This window comes from Peromyscus leucopus, chromosome 10 (assembly GCF_004664715.2).
Source record: "Peromyscus leucopus breed LL Stock chromosome 10, UCI_PerLeu_2.1, whole genome shotgun sequence".
NCBI lineage: Eukaryota > Metazoa > Chordata > Mammalia > Rodentia > Cricetidae > Peromyscus > Peromyscus leucopus.
The window spans coordinates 47,157,766-47,174,850 of record NC_051071.1 but is presented as its reverse complement, the minus strand read 5'-3'; the positions used below and the strand labels follow the sequence as shown (position 1 = coordinate 47,174,850).

The following is a 17,085-nucleotide window of genomic DNA, read 5'->3' as shown; positions in this document are numbered from 1 at the left end:
CTCAAATAAACAGAAAGAGAGAGAGAGAGAGAGAGAGAGAGAGAGAGAGAGAGACAGAGACAGAGACAGAGACAGAGACAGAGACAGAGACAGAGAATATCAGGTCACAATAGAGGTTTCTAAAGATCCTGACCTAGGTTCTGGGAACAAAATTCTAGTTCTTTGGAAAGGCAGTAAATGTTCTTAATTATTGAGCCATCTAGCTACCTCCAAAGTTCATGTGTTTTTAAACTTCTTTCCTTATTTAGGAGGGAATGCTTCAGTTGGGAGGAAAAAGCTTGTAGTATTGATCTGTGTCAAGCATGGCCACTGACAATGTTCAGTGTTCAAATAAAAATATCTGGCCAGCACAATGAGCTAAAAAAATAATAATCAATATTCTTATATAAACTAATATACAATATTTATAGAATTAATGCTAATTTTAAACATCTGTGAATGGCTAAGAAGGCAGTCACTAGGCAAATTGGTTGTTAACCAGCACAAATTATTTATCATAACAATTTAATGACATTAGCATTATTGCCCCATTTAAATTATGAAGAGAGCACATTCTCCCATAGTATTTATTCCCTAGAGTAATAAAAGCAACATGGCTGAAATTTAGTTTAGGTTTCTTTGCCTTTAAAGTACTGTTACCTTTCAATTTATAACAAAATTGTTAGGATAAAATACAAATGTTTCACAAAGTTTCAGAACCAATGAATTGACAGATTTTTAAAATATGATCTTAAATTAGAATTAATTAGACATAAATCTTAGAGAATGAGAGTTTCTATTGTAGACGAACAAGGAAAGTGTCTTAGGGATTTGATTGCTGTGATTACACATTATGGCCAAAATCAATAATGGGAGAGGAGGGTTTGTTGCTTCTTATAGCATGTAGTTCATCATCCAGGGAAGTCAGGGCATGAATTCAACACAGGTACCTGGCTTCAGGAATTGAAACAGAGACAACAAGGTGCTGCTTGCTCATCTTGCTTTTGTAAATCAACCAGAACTGCAAGCCTAGAGGGGAAACTGCCAACAGTGAGGGGCCCTCTGTTCTCAATAATCAATCAAGAAAATGCACCACACTCTTCCCCACAGGCTAATCTGGTGGGGGTATTTTCTCTGTTGAGGTTTCCTCTACCTAAATAACTCTAGCTTGTGTCGTCAACTTAACATAAAACAAAGCCAACACAGGAAAAATAATACAAATACTCCATTGCAGTATAATGGGATATTCTGAAAGCTGAATTTAACACAATACATTAATTTAATTTAGCAAACTGTAATAATTAAAGAAAAATTGCAAATCCCTGAACTAAAGTGATCATCATCCAATACCTTCAAAGATTTAAGTAATAAAAATAAAAAGGGACAAATAAAACAACTCCTTTCTTCTTGGCTTAATTTAAGCCACTAGTGAAGTGTAGCTACCACAGGTAATGCAATCTTAAGATGGATAACAGAAGTTAATTGTCTATGTAATGGGGAATAATATCCCCTTGAACTGCATTTGTCAGGACACTAATAAACTTATGGAATCAATTTTGAGTCCCTGGAAATTTATTTACACCCATCTTAGTACTAGCAACAATTGGTTTTAGATGATTTTTTTTTTTATGTATTTCTTTCACTGTGGACTGTGGATAACATGCACGGAGGATCACAACTTACCTAATTTTATGTCATTGGCACCTACTAGGAAATGTGACTATTAATATTTGCTTAGAGAAGCATTACATTCTTTAAAGTAAATAATTTTCCTCCTGGATTCTTGCCATAGTATCACAGCTGATTTTCTTGCTTCTGTAGTCCTAATCTGTTACATCATCAAATATTTGTCTAGGCAGTAAAACAACTTCTACAAAGCCTCACACTCATGACTGACCCACATTAGATATGTTATTTTGACAGATTCTAAAGTTCCATTCAGATAATTCATTTTTAAATAGAATCTCCTCCTCTTACATGTAAAACAAAAGAGAATTAAAAAAAGCATTTATAAAGAAAGCAAATGTTCTGTTTTACTGGCAATCTAAGTAAGTTAGTTTTTGAAGAGTATTATATTTTAAAAATATTCTGATAAATACAAGCAGAAAGAAAGAGGTAATCAGAGACATGAGTGATCTCACAGTAGTACATATTAAGAAAAGTTAAAGGAAGATAATTATGGTATAATGTGGAATATGATGCCAATGTCATTCATTTGCATATAGATTTCTGTGGTGATATTGTGTTCCCCAATATATTGTGCACTCTAATAAATTTATCTGGGATCAGAGAACAGAACAGCTGCTAGACAGACATAGAGGCCAGAAAATAGTGGCACTCACACCTTTAATCCTAGCCTTCTGGAGGCAGAGATCCATCTGGATCTCTATGAGTTTAAAGCCACATTGGAAACAGGCAGGCATGGTGACTCACACCTTTAATCCCAGGAAGTAATGGCAGAAAGCAGAAAGGTATATAAGGCATGAAAACCAGGAACTGGGATGGTTAAGCTTTTAGGCTTTTAGCAGCATTTCAGCTGAGATCCATTTGGATGAGGAATCAGAGGCTTCCAATCTGAGGAAATAGGATCAGCTGAGGAATTGGTAAGGTGAGGGAGCTGTGGCTTGTTCTGTTTCTCTGATCTTCCAGCATTCATCCTAATACCTGGCTTCAGGTTTGTTTTTTATTAATAAGAACTTTTAAGATTTGTGCTACAGATTTCCATTTGTCCCAGGTATATATTTTGAAAATTTTATTATTTTCTAGTTGTGTGGCATTGAAACACTTGTGGAAATTATAGAAAAATATTTCTTGATATTTATTTCTCTTCTATTGATCTACATATTCATTTTCTGTGATTCCTATTATCCTACACTTTGTAAGTGGAGGCAAATAGATAATGTAGTTTCTAGCTTAAAAGAATCTCTCTTAAACTGCAAGCTAACGAGATTATATGTCCCTTATTTGGAATGCATAGGAGAAGGATTAGCATGAGTTTGAGGCCAGCATAGAGTACACAGTGTATTCTATATTAGTCAAGATATACAGTGAGATATTTCCTGAAAAGAAGAAAAATCTTCCTTTCTTAATGATGTGTGTGTATATATGTAATATATCTATATACAGGCATCTGTATCTGTGTAGATGACTGTGTGTGTATTGTATAATTATTTGCCAGTTAATACATATTAAAAGATTTAGTTTTAAGGTAACTGAGGAAAAATATATTCAGTCATTAGCTGCATACTAAGTTAACCCAATATAAAGATTATAAGCCAGTACATAAAACAATATAACTCCATTGAATAATGTCAGCTAATATCAGCAAGAATAGCTATGGAATGTAGTTCATAAAAGTACAGTAATGACAAGCAAGTATGGGCTCTAAAAGGAACAGCAAATATTAGCTGCATTTCTGCCACATTACACTGTATGTATTACTTCTTTTCAAGAGTCTCATGTAGACTATGTTTCTCTTGAATCACCATGTATCATGACAAGCCTTTAACTCTTGGTATACCTGCCTTGACCTACTAAGTGTAGGATAATAGGGATCATAGAAGGTGAATGTGTAATCAACAGAAGAGAAATAAAGTTTTCAGATTTTCACAAATGTTCAAATGACATACAGCTGGAAAAGAATAACATGGGCATCTATACGCAAATGCATGAAATTGGTATCCCATTCTATATCAAACCATTAATGAACACAGTTGCTTCCTATGTATAAATTTAAAATATACAACTATAAGACTCTTGAAATTAAATATTGGAGCAAATCATTGAAACCTTCATTAAACAATGTTTATATTAGAGCAAAATTGCAGTAATAAGGAAAAGAAAAGAGAAATGTGTCTTGTTCAGGGCCGACTCCTAACACTGACGGGAGAATACAAATTGAACTTGGAGGAGGAGAGGAAAAAAAATCTGAACGTTAGGCTAAAAGTGATGGGAGGTTGAGAGGGGAGATATGGAAGAAGTTGGTGGAAGAAGGATGAATATGTTTGAAATAGATTGCATTAATTTTACAAAGAATTCATAAAATATTGAGACACCAAACCTGAAAAACGATGACACAAGTATGGATGCTGACATGGAATGGTGAAACTGCATGAACTGCAGAGAACCAAGGAATGTTCAGAACAGCATAAATAGTCTTCCCCACACCTTAAAGGAGAGACCTCAAATTTTTGTCTAATAGAAAATGATCAGTCCTGAAATTATAAAATTATATACATAGAACTAAAACTATACAGATAGAACCAGTTATACACACACACACACACACACACACACACACACACACACACACACACACATACACACATGATTTTAACAATTAAGAGATAAAGATATTTAGCTTGAGAGAGATATTTGGGGTGGTATACATGGGAAGGGATAGAAAAAGGAAAGCAAAGGAAAATGATCCAATTGTATTTTAATTTGAAAAAAACAACAAAAAATAGGTAAAAATAGATAAAACATTTGGATAGTGCATGTTTGTAAAACATGTCTATAACAAATGAGATCTAGAGACACTCATTCGTAGAACACTTGCTTACTGTTCATGGAGATGTGTTTGATCTCCAGCAATAGTAACAATATTGATAACAACAACATTGAAGGGATAAAGTACAAAATGAAAAAATTAAAGAACACATATAAATATAAAAAATCCCATTGAAAGAGGTTTAAATTCATAAATATAAAACAAAGACAAATAAAATTTCCAGTGAGTTATCACTTTACACTCACTACGGTAATTTCAATAAAAAAAATCATGTGTCTGTAGGGACATGGAAGAACTGGAGCTATCATTGTTGATGTAAGGTACATTCCTGCTGAATAAACAGCCTGGTGATTTTTGAAAAGTGTAAACATATTGTTACACGGTTGAATAATAATATGCATTGTAGTTAAGTATCCAAGAAATATGAAAATAAATGCTGAAGAAAATTTTATTCAAATGTTTCCAACATCATTATTGATGGTAATCTAAAGCACACATGTACACATACACAGTGGAAATAATACTTGACCAAAAAGGAATGAAACAGTGTCACATACTTATAATAGAGAAGGATGTTGTGAACACTAAGCCAAATAAAATATCACTAAATCCTCAAAATTCTGTAATTCTATTTATACAAAATATCTTATCATGACAAATCTATGTTGTGGTATTGTATTCCCCCACATATTGTGCATGCTAATAAACTTATCTGGGGTCAGAGACAGAGCAGCCACATTATTAAACATAAAGGATAGGCAGTGGTAGCACACGCCTTTAATCCTAGCATTCTAGAGGCAGAAATCCATGTGTTCAAGGATACAAACAGGCATGACTTATCATGCCTTTAATCCCAGAAAGCAAGCCTTTAATCCCAGGGAGTGGTGATAGAAAGCAGAAAGGTATATAAGGCGTGAGGACCAGAAACTAGAAGCATTTGGCTGGTTAAGCATTCAGGCTTTTGAGCAGCAATTCAGCTAGACCCATTCTGGATGAGGACTCAGAGGCCTCCAGTCTAAGGAGACAAGACCCAGCTGAGGATCCGGCAAGGTGTGGTAGCTGTGGCTTGTTCTGTCTCTCTGATCTACCAGCTTTGACCCCAATAACTGGCATCAGGTTTGATTTTATTAATAAGAACTTTTAAGATTCATGCTCCACTATGTAGACTATTGTCTACCAGGAGAGGAAGGGAGCATGTATAATGAATCCTAAGGTATGTATAGTTTCTTTTGAGGATAATTGAAAGTTACAAAATTTTAGTGATAAGTATTTCACAATTAATTAAACATAATATAAATACCAAATTTATGACTTAATAGGGTTGCTTTTGCATGTATGTTATATTTCAAAATATGCCATCACTTTAATAAACAGTAGAAATAAGAATCAAATGTAGATGTTAGTATGATCTCAACCAAGTGTCACAGTAACCCTGCAGATTTCAAAATCTTTGAGACATATAAAAAAATAATTGCGCAACTATCAGTAGATAGAGCTTCTATCCTACTGAAATTTCAGAGGTAGCTCTGTACACAACCCTGTTTTGATTCTTTGCGAGGCCTTGTACCATATGTATGCCTAAAATATATCACTGACCATAGACAAATGTCAATCTTGGACAAAGGGTATAAGTATGATTATTTAAAATATGTAAATACTCCCAGTTTGTCACAAAATTGATGCATATTAGCTTGTCTTGACTGCTTTTCCCATTTTTTTTCCAGATCCCATGTATATAAGTAATGTTCTTTTTAAAGCACCCATCAGTCTCATACTTCACTCAGCCTATTTTGTTTGTTTATTTATTTATTGACAAAGAGTTCCTTTGTCAATAGTAAGTTTCAAAATTGTTTTATCATCTTTTCCTTTTTTTATTCTCCTTTCATTTCTTTTCAGTTTTTTCTACATGTTGCCAATTTGTCTTTTTTGTTGTTGTTGTTCTTTTTGACTCCTCTTTCTCTTCTGTCTTCTTTACTTCTACAAAAAGGAGAAAGCCCCAAATGCATTTATACATCCAATTCTTCTCCAACAGATAATGCTTTGCTTGCCTATTCATTTTATTACTATTTTTTATTATCTTTGAATTGGAGTTTCAATGTGTTATCCAAGGATCCTAAAACTTGCCACCCCTCTGCATTGGAAAAGGGGGATTACAGGACCTTGTAACAGCTTACAGGATCAGGGGTTGCTTGTAAGATGAAACTTACATAAATCTAAGTATTTAAGAATTCTTCAAAATCACATTTATAGTTAAAAATATTTATAGGTAATATGAAAGAACATTGTTTATTGAATTTATTTCTATCATGCTTAAGTTAACCATTTTATTGCCCCTTTTTGAGTGGACTGTCTTAAGGCTTCATAGACCTTCATATCCAAAGTGGGAAAGAGCTGAATGAAAGCTGAGTTATGTTACACATTCTTCACATGTGCAGTCTATGTGAAGAGTACAGAAGTACTCTTTGAGATGATAGTGAACTCTCAATCCCTGGAATCAGGACTTACATATTTTCCTTTGTCACAGACAGCAGCACCTAACTATGAAGCTCAACAAACAGCTTCTCCAATAGTCTTTGACTGACTGATTTAAATACTGACATTGAACCGAGAATTAGCACATTTTCACATTAGAAAATCACATTTGTTTTGAGAACTCATAAATTTTGAAAATGATGCATTTATACTCCTGATAAATCAACCTAACTCTATAATGATTATCTGTTTTGACTTTCCAAATTGACTGCATTATAAACACTCTCATTGAAAGGTGAATACAAGAGTACCCAGAGGCCTTTTCAATGGAGCTACAATTAGATGAGACTACATATTCTTTACCATGCTGTGTTTCCCATTAGTTGGTGATCAAAAGAAAAATTCCGAAGAAGATCAGTAGGATGCAAGATTGATTACAGGCTGATTCAACAGTGTAATCACCAGCTCATGCAATCTCAGCATGAATGGAGTCCCCAGAGAGCAGGTTGCTTTCTGATAGCACTGCGGAGGGGAGAAATCAAATGGCTTCTAGGATGTAGATTGGTTCAGGTTGCATTAAACAGGAAAGGGTTATATCTCACACTGTCATCCATCCTGGCATCCGAGAAGAGTGCATCTAAAACATCTCATTTCCACAGAAGGTATACATCAACTTTGCTAGATAGCCTGATTCAGCAACTCCTGGGAAGAAAAGGAAATTGCATGAGGGCTGTGTGAAAATAGCTGCAATTAATTATAGCATGCTTTTGGTGCTTCATGCCAAGGACATAAGACTAATTTTTCATTATTATTTAATTTACATCCCTTAGGTTAGTCACCGTGCCTTAATATTATAAATCTAAAATATAGGAATTTTGACCTGTTACAGTCATTGCAATGACTATTGAAGGACATTGCAATATTAGGATAAGTAGTGGAAACAGAGATTGAATTGTGAGATAGAGGACTCTTCCAAAATCTGTTTGTGACTCTAGGTAAGTTATTTGACTTATTATTTAAAATCAGTTGATCTAAGAACAGAATATTCAAATTAGGAATTTCTGTGGTTTGCAAACTTTAAATTTTACATGAAATTTTATCAGTTCCTGAGATTCTGAAAGTGATTATACACACTTAATTTTTTTTTTTTTTGGAAGATAGACATTTTTTGACAGAGTGAAGAAAAGAGATATTGAATAATTTACACACACACACACACACATACACACACACACACACTGCTTCTTTTCTCACAATTAAAAAGCATTATTTCACTTTGTGTGAGGAACAAATGTTTTCAGAGAAAAGTCTGTAGAAATCCTGTAGTGCAACATCAACTCCAGATCATACATAAGGAAGAATGAAGTAGAATACAGTTTATCTCTTTCTTCTAATAATGCCCAGGGTAAAATACTATCAGTATATAAATCCTGGTCCCTCTTATTCTCATGGGTATCTTTTCATTTCCATAATGGAATATCAAAAGTAGGACTGTCAGTTGCACAATGATGGTGTTTTGTTTATATTTTATTGAACAAAAATACCAAAAATTTCATTCAGCAAATTATGTAGCAGGAGAAATAGTTTTACTATGACTGAAAAAAATTCTTATACATAACTATAAACTGTGTTTTACTTACATTTCTATTATTGTAACAAAATACTATGATCAAGAAAACTTTTAAAACAAACAATTTAATTAGGATATCATAATTTCAAAGGATCAGAGGCAATAGCTGTCATGATCTAATTCATGGCAGTAAGCAGGTGGGCATGTCACTAGAGTAGAAGCTAAGTTTGCTATTCTTTCCAAAAGAAGAAAGGATGAAGAAGAGATAGAGATGGATAGATAGAAATATAACTAACCAAAATGTTAGTTATAGTGTGTGTTGTGTGTGAGTGTGTGAGTAGAATGTGTGTGATTTGTGTGTGTATAGACAGGTGATAGATAGATAGATAGATAGATAGATAGATAGATAGATAGATAGGTGGGTGGGTAATGGTATTGTGAAGTATTATGGGCAAAGATGTGTTACATCTATTTATGCTGCAGAATATTACTTTAAGTATGTAAAGGTGTGTTGCTTTTGTTTATACTGCATTTGTTTATGTAAACATGTGTGGCATTTGTTTCACCTGGTCTGCCAAAGGCACCTGATTGATCTAATAAAGAGCTGAATGGCCAATAGCAATTCAGAGAAAGGATGGGTGGGGCTGACAGGAAGAGAGAATATGTAGGAGGAGAAATCTACACTCAAGAGGAACTAGAGAAGAAGGAGGAGAAAATTAGGTACACTTCCAGGGCCAGAAACCAGGCATCCATCAACCAGCCAGACATAAACACAGCAAGAAAGTAAGAAAAGGTAAATAGCCCCAAGGCCAAACACAGATAAAGGGAAACAGATTAAGTTAAGTGAGCTAGCAAAGAAAGATCTATGTTAAGGCTAATAATAAACTGATAATAAGTCTCTCTGTCATTATTTGGGAGCTGATTGGTCGCCCCAAAGAAAAAGCCTCATATGTAATGGAGTGACTTTTGAAACATGAAAGCCTTACCCAGGGACACACCTTCTCTAACAATGTGTATACCTTATCATTTTTATTTCAATTAGATTCTTGGAGAAGAGAAATTACATTACTAGTGTTAACCACAGTGCCTTGAACAGCGTGTTTATTCAGTAATATTTCTTTCATTACAAGTAACCTTTATTATTATAGAAAGTTGGCAGAGACATCATTGCAAAAATATTTTCACACAGATCACATTTATTAAATGATGGGAATCGCACTGATGCACTTAGTGATACCTTCTCATAGGCAACATATGACTTTGCAGAAGTAGCTGGAAGGACATGGAATATTTCATCAACAGTAACTTCAGTGAGAATTTTGTTTGCTTTAATTTCATTGATTACCCGGTATCAAAATTAACAAAATAGCTAATTTTTTTCTCATGTTCTGTTATAAGTTTCATTCTAGACCTAATGAGGCAGAGGATTGATCATATCAATATGTTAAACAACTTGGAACCCTCACTTGTATGTGCATGGCACTTTGAAGATAAATTCAACCCTCAAGGGGATTGTTTACCATTAGTTCATGTATCTCTTTCCTGTCCCAAGTGAAATAGGCATATGAGGGAAAAATCAAATGATCTATAATAAACCGGTATTTACCTTCTAATTTTAATCCATTTAATGAACATCCCTTGTTTTGTTGTGAAACCTTGAAAGCTGACCTTTGATTTCAATTTTCACTTTACTGGTATCAAAATTCTCATGAAAATACAGAGATGAATGTAGCTTTAGGAAACTAGGTAGGGACATCCTTACTAAAATATGTAATTAGCTAGAAGTATTTTAAAGCATGTACATTTTGTGCTCTGATAACTGATAGTTACTATTCTCTCTAGGTGTTAATTTTGTACATTTTAATCTCTTAGAAAATTAAAGTGCTATAACAAATTTGAATACCTGGATGTAAATAATAAGTCACAAAATTTAGATTTTAATCAACTTTGCTATATCTGAAACCTTAGTTATTATAGAGGAAAAGTAACAAATTTAATCTTTTATAATAAGGAAAATTAAAGTGAAATAAAAACAAAGCTGAATTGTGCAAAGGCTCCATGGCTTTACTTGTAAGACTTTGTGGAGCTACACACACTTTTCCAAACCATCTGGATGTTAATTTTTCAGAAATATGAAAGCCCTCTGATGGTGCTTCTACAGAATAACCTCCAAAGGTAATATTAAATCTGTATCCATCAGGCTCCACCTGATGTTCAGCACAAAACTCTCCTCTAAAGTAGATTCCAATAAGCAAGAGTGATTTATTCAGCAAGGACAATGGAATTCTGACGCTTCTACCATCCTTCAAGACTATGCACAACTACACATTATTATTTCCCTCTGCCAGCCTTTCAATATAAGTTGTAAGATCCTGTGTGTCAGCATAAGGCAAGCACTGCATCACTGGTCGAGCAACAAATAGTCTCCATTAGAAAATAAATGATGTTTGTCTTCCCTGTTTTTTTTTCCAGGCTTGACCTCTATATTGCATCTTGTTCTACGAAAAGACTGAGACCTTGAAATAGGTTAGACGCATATTTAGCAGCAGGAGACTATGCTCTTTTGCCTCTGTTTTAAAATCACAATTTCAGAACAACATAATATTTTATTTCACGACTAAGCATGGGACACATCTTTTTTGATGATTGAATTATAACTTGCAAATATCAATTGTAATCATTTTGACATTTTTTGCTTTAATTAGGCTAGTTTCCAGGTTCTTCTTATATTAACAAATATTTTATCCCAAGCTACAAGCTTCTTTGTTTTGTGGTGGTATTCTAATTGTACTGAAATGTGATTTTGATTGTATGTTAATAAATAAAGTTCCCCGGGGGTCAGAGCTATTAGAGCCATAGCAAGAGTGTGGTGGTGTGGTAGTGGTGGTGGTGGTGGTGGTGGTGGTGGTGGTGGCACACACCTTTAATCCCAGCACTTGGTAGAAGAGCTAGGTAGATTTCTGTGTGTTCAGGGATATAACCAGCATTGGAGACATATGCCTTTAAGACCTGGGGGGCTGTACATACAGACAGTGACGAGGCAGTCACGTGTTTGGGTTTACAACCAATGAGAAGGCAGAACAAAAGACTATGAAAAGACTTACACACAGGAAATAGGTCTTTTTCGGGAAGCTATGAGCACGTAGGAGGAATGGTGAGATTTTAGCTCTGAGCTCTGACCTCAGCTTTCTATTTTACATTGGTTCTGTGTTTCTTATGTAAGTGAAATTTTTGCCCCACCCATGTTAAAAATTTCCTCACAGAAGAGGAGATTTTTAAATGTGATTTTATAAGTATTCTTAAGTATCATCTCTACCTTTATTGACAGTGTTTTAACTGCTTTATTGCAGACAAATTTCTTTGAATATTTCCTTGGCATTTGAAAATACATAATGGCTTGGTAGAATGAGTGGAAAACTGGATCTCAGTAGGCTAACTCATGGGTTATTGTTGGCTAGTGTCATTTATTATTTGAGATATTAGGAAGAATAAATTGAGCTTTCAGTCTTAGAAATGGTTTCCAAAATATGAAGATCATAATGATTTTGTATATAATTATGTGTACTCTATTTAAATGCATATATAATTTAATGTGGGTAAATTCTCCTTTATGGCAAAAGTCTTTCTAGATATATAGAGTTTTTGTGCTCATAGCATTGTCTGATATTAAGTTGAGATCATTCCCTCCCAGCAAATACTATACTTTCTGTTTCTCATGATTAAAAAAAAAAAAAAAAACTAGAATCTAATGAACAAAATAAAATATGTTAAAATAAAATCAATTTAGAATAAGATTTAAAAAACATACATGGGCTGGAGAGATGGCTCAGAGGTTAAGAGCACTGACTGCTCTTCCAGAGGTCCTGAGTTCAATCCCAGCAATCACATGGTGTCTCACAACCATCTGTAATGAGATCTGGTGCTCTCTTCTGGTCATACATGCTGTATACAAAATAAATAAATAAATCTTTAAAAAAAATAAAAAAAAATAAAAAACAAACATAAGGAAAATGTCCACAAACAGTATGAAAATCACATATACATGCAGAGACACACATCTTTGCACACAAAGGAACCCCTAAGACAGAAACCTGAAGGCATAACGTAAATGCAAAGTTTAAAAATATCCCATTTCATTATTATGAGCCAAGGAACCTCCCAAGACATCATTGATTTTGTTTTGTGTTCAATAACCACTCCTGAGCATGGGATTTTCCCTTAAGATTGGTTTGTATCCCCAGTGAGACTCCATTGGAGAGAATTAACTTTTTTATTTGTGAGCATTGTCAATTGGAGATGGCAATGGGTTATGGGTTGGTGATTGTGTCCACTTTTCCTCTCAGAGATATGACCCCATCTGTCACAGACATATGCCGACCCTAAGCTTGCTACCAGAAGAGATCTCTGTCCCATACTGGGCATAGATTGAGCATATGAGACCCCAAAGCATGCCTCCAGAGTGACATACTTCCTCCATCAACATCACATTTACTCCAACAAGGCCACTACTCCTAATAGTGCTACACTCTATGAGCCAAACATTCAAACACATGAGTCTATGGGGCATAACTATTCAAGCCACCACACCATTTACGTGCAAGAAACTTTATTTGGTGATGTGATATGTCCAGTTGGGCCTGATTCTCCCACATTATTTGGTAATTTCATCTACTTTCATGTGAACATATATTTCAGGAAGCTTCTATATGACCTCTAAGAGCTCTTAGGTTTAAGATATCCTAAGTTCTCCCCTCCACCTCCCTGTTTGATACACCCATTTCTGCACCTCTTTGTCATCCACATTATCTATTCTACTTACCCTTCCTAGGTAGATCCATGTCCTCCATTCCCTTACTCTACCTGACCTATGTGGTTATACAATTTACAGCTTGCTTCTCAAACAATTTACATGTAAATCCGCATATAAGTAAATAAATACCATATTTGTCTTTCTGGTCTGGTCACCTCACTTAGAATGATTTTTTTTCTAGCTCCATGTTACTACCTATAAATTTTATGAAGTCATTTTTAATGGCTAATATTCAATGTGTAAATGTATCACATTTTCTTTATTCACTCATTTGTTGAAGAACATCTAGGCCGTTTCTAATTTTTGGCCATTATGACTAGAGCAGCAATGAACATGATAAAGCAAGAGTCTCTCTGGTAGGATGAAGCATTCCATGTGTATGTACCTTGAGTGCTATGTTTAGACTTAGAGGTAGGTTCCCACCTTCCTAAGGAAACTGCTACACTGATATCCATAGTGACTATATAACTTTTTATACACACCAGTTTTATGAACTGCCATTTGTTTTATAGACATGAGTCTTCTTGGCCACAGCTACTTGAGGGGGACAAAGAAGGAGGAGTGCATAGCTCCAATATCAGATAGGACATATTCACTGGGCTTGTAGGTGATGGTGAACTTGCCCAGGTAATTACCAATCATCTCAGTTTGATTTCCACCTGATTGAAGGTCTTGCCATTGTACATGCCTACCATGCTACCTACCATCTCAGGAAGGATGACCATGTCCCTCAGGAGGGACTTCACCACCTCAGGCTTCTCGATGGGTGGCACCTCCTTCTTGGCCTTCTCAGGAACTTGAGAAGTAAGTGCTGTCACTGCTGAAGGCCACAGTTCAGGCACCACCAATGTCTAGTACCGTACAACTTCTCATAGCAGTAGGTGAACTTGTGGAAGGTCCACTTTTTCTGCTCCACTTCAGTCATAATGGTAACTCCTTGGAAAAGGAAGAGTGGGCAGTGTCTCTCACATAGTTTTGACTTGCATTTCATTGCTGACCAAGGATTACGACTATTTCTTTAAGTGCTTCTCACTCTTTTGTGTTCCTTTCTCTGATAATTCTCTGTTTAGATCTGTATCCCACTTTTTATTTGGGATTTTTGTTTTCTAAATGTCCAATTTTAAATTTTTAATTCTTTAGATACAAGCCCCCAATCAGATGAAATAGTTATTTAAAACAATCTTTTCCTTTTCTGTGTCTCACTGCTTTGTTGAATGACTATGTCCTTTGTCTTTCAGAACATTTTCAGGATTATGAGGTTCCGTAAATAACTGTTCTCCTCCGTGCTTATGCTACAGGTCATCTGTTCAGAAGTATTTTCCTGTGCCAATGCTTTTAAGGGTAATCCCTACTTTCTCTTCAATCAGCTTCAGTGGATTTACTCTTATTTGGGGGGTCTTTGATCCATTGGTAATAGAATTTTGTTTGGGGTGATAAGTGAGAATCTCTTTGCATTCTTTTCATGTAACTATCCAGTTTGACTAGCAACATTTGTTGAAGATGCTTTTTTTTTAAAGGTTGTATTTCTGATTTCTTTATAAATAATCAGGTGTCCAAAGGTGCATGTACTTATGTCTGGGTTTTTTAGTCTGTTGCATTTATGAACACATCACTTTTTGTGACAAGGCTACAGTATTTTTATACTATTGCTGAGTAGTACAATTTGAGAGACGAGATGGTAATGCCTTCAGCAATTCTTTTATTATTTCTTTATTTTTTTAGCTATTGCTAAATTTTTATATTTCCATATGAAGCTGAAAACTATCCCTTCAAGCCCTGTGAAAAATTTTGTTGAAATTTTAATAGGGGATTACATTTAATCTATAGATTGCTTTTGGTAGGATGATCTTTTTTTTTTACAATATTAATTTATTATTACAATTTAATATTGTAAATAAATAATTACAATTATTAAATATTTTTACAATATTAATTCTTCTGATCCATGAGAACGGAAAATATTTCCCCTATTTATATATTCTTCAATTTCTTTCTTCAATGTCTTAAAGTTTTATCTTATATGTCTTTCACTTGCTTGATTAGACCACCCAAGGCAATTGTTTTTGAGGCTATTGTGAAAGGGGTTGTTTCTCTGTTCTCTTTTCTGTCCATTTATTTGTATATAGGAGGGCTAGTTTGCAGAAAGTGTTTATCTGCTGCAGGTGTTTCCCAGTGGAAATTTCAGGATCACTTACATGTACTATCTCATTGCCTCTTACTAAGGATATGCTAACTTCTTTCTTTCCTATTTGAACTACCTGTATCTCCTTCTTGATCTAGCTAAGACTTTCATTACTAAGTTAAAGATGTATGGAGAGATTGGACAATCTTGTTTTGCTCCTGATTTTCAATGAAAACACTTTGAGCTTTTTTCTATATATGTTGACATAGGCTATGGCTATCTGTAAACTATCTTATTATTTTGAGGCATTTCTCTTCTCTGCTTGGTCTATCCAGGAATTTTATCATGAGGTGGTACTTTATTTTGTTAAAGGCAGTTTCTGCATAGACTTAGATGATCAGGGATTTTTCTACCGTCTGTTTATATGGTGAGTTACATTTATCAATTTACAAATCTTTATTTTATTTTATTTTACAATATAATTTATTCTACATATCAGACACAGATTCCCTTGTTCTCTCCCCTCCTGCTCCCCTCCCCTTCCCCCCAGCCCACCCCCAATTCCCACATCCTCCAGGGCAAAGAATCCCCTGAGGATTGAGATCAACCTGATAGACTCAATCCAGGCAGGTCCAGACCCTCCTCCCAGGCTAAGCCAAGAGTCCCTGCATAAGCCCCAGGTTTCAAACAGCCAACTCATGCACTGAGCACAGGACCTGGTCCCACTGCCTGGATGCCTCCCAAACAGATCAAGCCAATCAACTGTCTCACCTATTCAGACGGCCTGATCCAGTTGGGGGCCCCTCAGCCATTTGCTCATAGTTCATGTGTTTCCATTGGTTTGGCTATTTGTCCCTGTGCTTTATCCAACCTTGTTCTCAACAATTCTCGCTCATATAAACCCACCTATTTCTTGCTAATTGGACTCCCGGAGCTCCACCTGGGGCCTAGCTATGGATCTCTACATCCAGTTCTCTCAGTCATTGGATGGGGTTTCTAGCACTACAATTAGGGTGTTTGGGCATCCTCAGTTCCGGCTGTCTCTTGACCATTGCCAGCAGTCTGTTGTGGGGGTATCTTTGTGGATTTCTGTTGGCCTCTCTAGCACTTTGCTTCTTCCTATTCTCATGTGGTCTTCATTTACCATAGTCTCCTATTCCTTGTTCTCCCTCTCTGTTCTTGATCCAGCTGGGATCTCCTGCTACCTCAAGCTCTCTTTCCCTCTAACCTCGCCCTTCATTACCCCCTACTCATGTCCAAGCTGTTCATTTAGATCTCAATCATTTCTCCATCATTGGGCAATCCCGTGTCTTTCTTGGGGTCCTGTTTTCAGGTGGCCTCCCTGGTGATGTGAGTAGCAGTCCAGTCATCCTTGTTCCACATCTAGTATACTCCTATGAGTGAGTACATACCATGTTTGTCTTTCTGAGTCTGTGTTACCTCACTTAGGATGATTTTTTTCTAGATCCATCCGTTTGTCTGCAAACCTCATGATGTCATTGGTTTTCTCTGCTGAGTAGTATGGCGCTTTCTTAGAAAATTGGGAATCAATCTCCCCCAAGATCCAGCTATACCACTCTTGGACATATTCCCAAGGAATGCCCAATCATACCACAAGGGCA

The 17,085-nt window shown here is 35.5% G+C and overlaps 1 pseudogene; it reads right to left on the bottom strand.

The window, feature by feature from the left end:
* Positions 1 to 13,875: 13,875 nt before the first annotated feature.
* LOC114692424 lies at positions 13,876 to 14,266 on the bottom strand (annotated as a pseudogene).
* Positions 14,267 to 17,085: the final 2,819 nt, after the last annotated feature.